The sequence below is a fragment of the Hordeum vulgare genome, chromosome 2H (genome assembly GCF_904849725.1).
Source record: "Hordeum vulgare subsp. vulgare chromosome 2H, MorexV3_pseudomolecules_assembly, whole genome shotgun sequence".
Taxonomy (NCBI): Eukaryota; Viridiplantae; Streptophyta; class Magnoliopsida; order Poales; family Poaceae; genus Hordeum; species Hordeum vulgare.
In genome coordinates this window covers 223,991,905-223,998,363 of record NC_058519.1, presented here as the reverse complement: position 1 = coordinate 223,998,363, position 6,459 = coordinate 223,991,905, and positions in this window count along the sequence as shown.

Here is a 6,459-nt window from a genome sequence, read left to right as displayed (position 1 = left end):
AACATGATGAAAACTAGCATGACAAATATTCCCGTGTGTCCTCGGGAGCGTTTTTCCTCCTATAAGACTTTGTCCAGGCTTGGCCCTTGCTACAAAAGGGATTGGGCCACTCTGGTGCACCGTTGCTACTTTTTTACTTGTTTCTTGCTACGAATCATCTCACCACACAATCACTTGTTACCGACAATTTCAGTGCCTGCTGATTTTACCTTGCTGAAAAACACTTGTCAGATCCTTCTGCTCCTCGTTGGGTTCGACACTCTTACTTATTGAAAGGACTACGATTGATCCCCTATACTTGTGGGTCATCAGGAGGCTCGAAAGAGAAGTTCCCTCCAATGGTCACACGGTACTGGATGTGTCCTACTCGTATCGACACAATGACTTTGACATAGCAAACTTAGTAGTAATACAACACCTAGATGTGGTTGATCCTTTCGTGACACTGCACAAACAAACCATCAAAAAGAAGTAGTGTGATCGAGGGTTATGCAGGACAAACGCCGAAGTTACTAGAGAGGAGAACTCCACTTTCTAGTATTGGTTCAAACAGCATATTCTTGCTAATCCCCCGGAACAGGGCTCTAAGGATGGTTTGATCATATACGCATTAGCACATGGCCAAGCGGCCAACCTCGTGACCTATCAGGCATACGATATCAACATATACACATTCTACATGGAGGCCAAAGATCTGAATAGTGATTTTCAGAACTCAGGGGTGATCATGATGGAATACATGACCGATGACAATGCTGCAACTCAGAGATTCTACAAAATGGTCGAGAAGATCTGGGGCTTGACTACCCTGGACTGCACAACGCAACATGTTTCATGTCACATGGGCTAAGAATGTCAAAAGCGAAAATCAGCATTTCACTACCATGTCTGTACTCGACGGCAACAGCGCTACCATGAATGCCATCGCAAAAAACGAGCCATGGATACACGCTAACAACGTGACACAATGATTCTTCATAACTGAACCGGGGAATCCTAGCCGTGTTGTCATGAGGATAGGCAAAATGAACATCATTGGAATGGCTGGAGTCGCCAACAAGGAAGAATGTGACTAGTCCAGCAACCCGATGAGGGAAGATGACGATGACGATGAAGCATACGTCAAAAGAAGAATCAATACTACATTACCTAAGAAAGATCGTACTCCATGGAAAAGGAAAAGTCACAACAAGGGGCTCAATTATTCATCAATGAACAAGAAAGTAAAGAAGCTCACTCAAAAACGAAAACGTCGCAATGAGAAACCATGCATCATTTATACATATATGTATTTATTTTGTGTAGGCACTTAATCGTTATTGGTGAAATGATGTCTAATATATATCTTCTTAGTTATATACAATATTGTATCCCTTTCCCAGCATGTGCATATGGTTCTGGCTAGCTCGGTCGTCTTTCGGAGGAGAAAAAGAAAACGTAAACCAAAAGTAAAATAAAACAACATGAAAAAGGAATAGAATAGTAAATAAAAATAAATGGAAAAAGGAGAAAGAAAAGAGGAAAATAAAACAACATATGAAAAAGGAATATAATAGTAAATGAAAAGAAACAGAAAAAGGAGAAAGAAAAAAGGATATTAAAAATAGCACTAGTGTGGTTCCGAAACCCGCGCTATAGCTAAGCATAGCAGTAGCACGGGCTATAGCTAAGCATCAGCCTTTACGCTACCAAGAGGGACCCATGTGCCATTGAATAATGCCACCTTCAATTGCACATAATCAAGTTCCAAATATCTTTGATGGTTCCATAGTATACCTCTTTATCACCTTTGTCTAAAGTTAGGCATTCTATTTGAACAGAGTTATTCTGATATGAGGTCTTGCCATCACGTTCCTTAGTGTAGAACGTGTAGCCATTTATGTCGTACACTTGGTACTTCATAATCATGGGTGATGGAGTTTGTGCCAGCCATGTTGCAAGGTCATTATCGGATCCGCGTGCCAAAAGAGGCTTCAGCCATCTTACATAGTCCTTGTTGTGTGCATTTGTCTCGACAGCTGGTGAAAGCACATTGGGTAAGTTGCTTCGTCGTATCTCCTTGACATGTTGTGTAGCATAAGCGTCGAGTATCGAGTCATTAAGAAGTACCATCAAGTGGGCTTGATCGACCATTTCTCAGGTTCCACTGGGTATGTATGTTGAGCATTCTGTGTTGATGTGTGTGCCCTTTCTCCTTCAGTGTCCGGCATCTGAACCGATGGTGAATCTTCCGCAGTTGTAGGAATTTCCACAAGCTGCTCACGAGTGGAAGATGACATGGCGTGTACGGCAGGAAGTTGGGCCGGCTGATCACAGGTTGATGCCTCTGGCATCGAATTACGTCTAGTATGTTCCTAGGGGGAGGCACACAAGATATGGTGTGGCTAGAAGAGAGTCACCAGTTCGAGGGTGACATTGGTTGCTTTTGGGGGCTGGAGGGATCTCATCCAGGAAGTCTATTTCTTTCCATGGCCACTAGATATCATTTAGCCGTGTGTCTTCCAATGTAATGTGTTCATCATGGTCCCCTAGGACATTCTTCAGACGAAAATTCCTGAACGAGGCTTTATTTCAGTCACATGGCACTTCACACAACTCGGCTTCAATGGAAAATTGTCCAACAAGAGTCCCCCGTCCAAGTTAGGGTTGTAAAACGCACATTGTTGGACATTTTAAAGTACCTTCATAATGTGTAAGAACAACATTCACTCTCTCCACCTATCCATATAGATCAGATATAGCACCGTCATGTTCAGCTGCAGCCTTCTTCCTTGCTTAGTGAGAAAGCCCTCTTGTGTGGGAAAGCCCTCTTGTGTGGGACATTTACCCCAATACCCCTTGCACGGCTAGGGGGCTCTTTGGTTTTCACGGCCTCAAATAGAATGTCTCATGGCCCTGAGTTCTTGTATAACCTTCGAGGGATTTTGCAAGTCTACCATCTCATTATACAATTCTTCGTCTGTTGAGTTCTCAAATTAATAAGAACCATTTTCACGCCTCTTTGCACATGCACACAAGTAGTCGCTTGTGCGAATGCTCTTAATTTCACTAAAGGATGGGTTGCCAGCCGCATCTACTACTTCTTTGTCCTCCTAATCCCATATCGGTTTCATGTCGTAGTATCCTACCACACCCATACGGTGGGGGTGCATTCTTCTTCAGATGTCCCAATTGCATGGAACTCTTCTTAATAAACTCTTCACCTGACCTAGCCCTTCTGAATTTTATCTAGTCTTCCTTTGTAGTTTGGTGGTATGAGGGTATTGGGTCCTTGCCTTGACTCAAGTACTTCTTGTACAAGACATGCGTCTAGTTTGTCCAAGCACCCTTGGCCTTCTTTAGTGCAGCGTGTTCCACCCGATCTCTCCATTCCTCCAGAACGTTCAAGTGTGCCATCATCTCCCAGACAATCCACTTCCATGTTTCTGTATGGGCATTCTGAAACCCCGGCAGATTAATGTTGAGCCTTGCTCTGCTAACAAATCCACACACAGTCCTGAACCTCGTGCGTGCTTTATCTGGTTTACTTGGAGCCCAAGACATCAAATCAATGTCAGCTACTTTGTATACACCTTTAGGGTGAGGTGTGTCATTTCTTGGAGCATTGTTCCATCTCTAGACCAGAATAGTTATTGTGCTAGCAATATCACATTCCTCATTTTTTGATCCATGATCATCTGTTGCACACATATTTTCGGACTCATATGAAGATACATCGGTAGAAGTATGGTTGACGTCGCTACTAAGCAACATATATGGAGGACACATGCAAAATCTAGAAAAGGGGGGTAAGCATAAATTAAAGGTAACAAATTGGAAGCAACCTGTCTAAACATGACATGTGATAATTGCGAAATTTACGGGTAATTTGTTCATTTTGTGTGACTCATGCGCATATGATATGTAACTCAACAATAAGTAATTATAACAAATAAAACTTATATATAGTTAGAAGGTGGATGATGAACAAAAATACGCTCTCCATTATTATATAACCAATTTGGGGACAAACCAAACTAAATATGATAAGGGGTTGTGAGAAAATAGACCTCACTGCGATGGATGGCAGTAACTGACAGGTTTTTCTATAAACCCGGCAGGAGAGGGGAGGCATAGGATCAATATGCTCGAGGGAGGCTGGCGAGCACATGAATACAACGAGGTGTAGGCAACCACACATTCAGAACGATAGTGAAGGGTATGGTTGACGCCGGGAAGCGGGTACACAGTCGGTTGAGCACGACGGCGCATGAAAGGGGTCTGGTGTGGATCTGGGGCACGAGAGGGAGATCGCAATGGAGTTTGGGTCGAATATGTGGACTGTTGAGGGAATCAGGGGAGCGTGCAGGTGGGGGCATCTTGGCGGCTTCGGTGAAATGGGTAAGAATAAGAGCATTGGGCAGCCCGCGGAAAGGCCTATACAAACGGTTTCGTATAGTAACCCGTGTGCGCAAGTAGCATAAATTCATTTGAAATGAAAACGTGACAACTTCCATATGTAGACGTAACATCATTCTTTTGTCTTGAAATTTTCCCACGGTACACCGCTACCATTCTACCCAAGTATTGGTTTTGTGTCGCATATCATGTATTGTTTGATATTTTTCACCCATTTTTGCATTTACCGGGCGTTTAGTGCATATAATTAAAATCCCAACTGCAACTACATGTGGGTGGTGGAAAAGAAGGCATTAAAATCATGTTTGTTCCACTTTGTGTGTTTTCTTTCATTGTCCAAGGAATGAAAAGAATTTTTAAACATTTCGACTGTGAGATGCGCCCATATACAGAAGGCATGTTGGTATTATAGTTATAGGAAATGCAGATGGACTCAAAAATTAGGGAAATCAGTGTGTCATCATGGCATGATCTCGAGGTACTATGGAACAAAAATTGGTAAAATCTGGCACGAGTTACGATGATTGCTCCTTGGAAACCATAACATCTCAATAGAAGGACCATAGTTCCAAAGGGAGAATTGGCCAATTGAACACCAAGTGAACGTGTATTCATCGCCTCTCCTCTATTTTTTTTCCCATGGTAAGCAATCATCATTATGCGTGAGGTTTCATTTTCACGTGCATTTTTGGGCTTCTTTGCTATATTTAAGCCATTTTTAGCATTTATAGCGCATTTAGCGCACATAAATCAAATCTCAATTGCAACTACGTGTGTTGACGAGAGGGATAAGGACTAATGTTTGATCTGGGTGCATCCTACTATGTAGTCGTACAATCTGTGTGGCTTGATTTTTGGCCAATGAGAATGCACAACTCACTTTGTGCGTGTTAGGGTTCATCACCCATGGTTTGGGAAGCACGCGACTTTAATGCATCAACCTTGTGATATTTGTTTATGCACAACAATAGTATTTTAATTTCAAATGAATACGTGACTTCATGATTCGCCTCGAATCAGTTTCATCGATACAGAATCACCATTTAACCCATGTATTGATTTTTTTTGTCGCATTTCAGGCCCCGGGCCTAATTTAAAGACATTTTTTCACCAACATAGGGCTTGTTAGTAATTTAATTGGAGAAAATGCAGAGGGACTCCAAAAATCACCAAAATGAGTGTGTTGTCATGGCATGATGTGAATACCCCGTGGAAAACAAATTTGGTAATGTCTGGCGGAAGTGGTGATGACCGCCCCTTTGGAAACCAAGGCATCTTAGAAGATGGATCGTAGTTTCCAAAAGTAGAGTTGGCACTTCGGACTCCAATCACAGTCGACTTCATGTTTCACCTTGATTTTTCCATTGTATGCAAACACCATTGTAGTCCTATTATTGACTTTCTGGTGTATTTCAAGGCTCGTTTGCTATATCTAAGGCATTTTTTGCATTTACCATGCATTTAGTGCATATAAATAAAATCGCAAGATGAACTAGGTTTGGATGCTGGCAAAGAAGCTCTTAAATATCATTTGTGTGTCGCTTTGCATGATTTTCATCATTGTCCAAGGAGCGAGAAGAATTTTCAAACATTTCAGTTGGGAGATGTGTCCACCTACATAAGGCATGCTGGTAATTTAATTACCGGAAATGTACATGGACTCGGAGAATCACAGAAATCAGTGTGTCATCGTTCCGTGATATAGAGAACCCATGGAATTTTTTTGCTGAACTTTGGCACATGTTACAATGATCGCTCCTTGGAAACCATAGCATCTCACTAGAAGGATCATAGTTCCAAATGGAGAAGTGGAAAATCAAACTCCAATCGACTGTGTCTTCATCGTCCCTCCTCAATTTTTTCCCCTATAGGCAATCATCATTATACACTAGATTTGATTTTTTTTGGCGCATTTCTGGGCTCGTTTGCTACATTTAAGCCATTTTTAGCATTTACGGTGCCTTTAGTGCATATAAATAAAATCCCAACTGCAACTACATATGTTGACTAGAGGGATAAGGACTATCGTTCGATTTGGGTGCATGTTACGCTATAGACGTA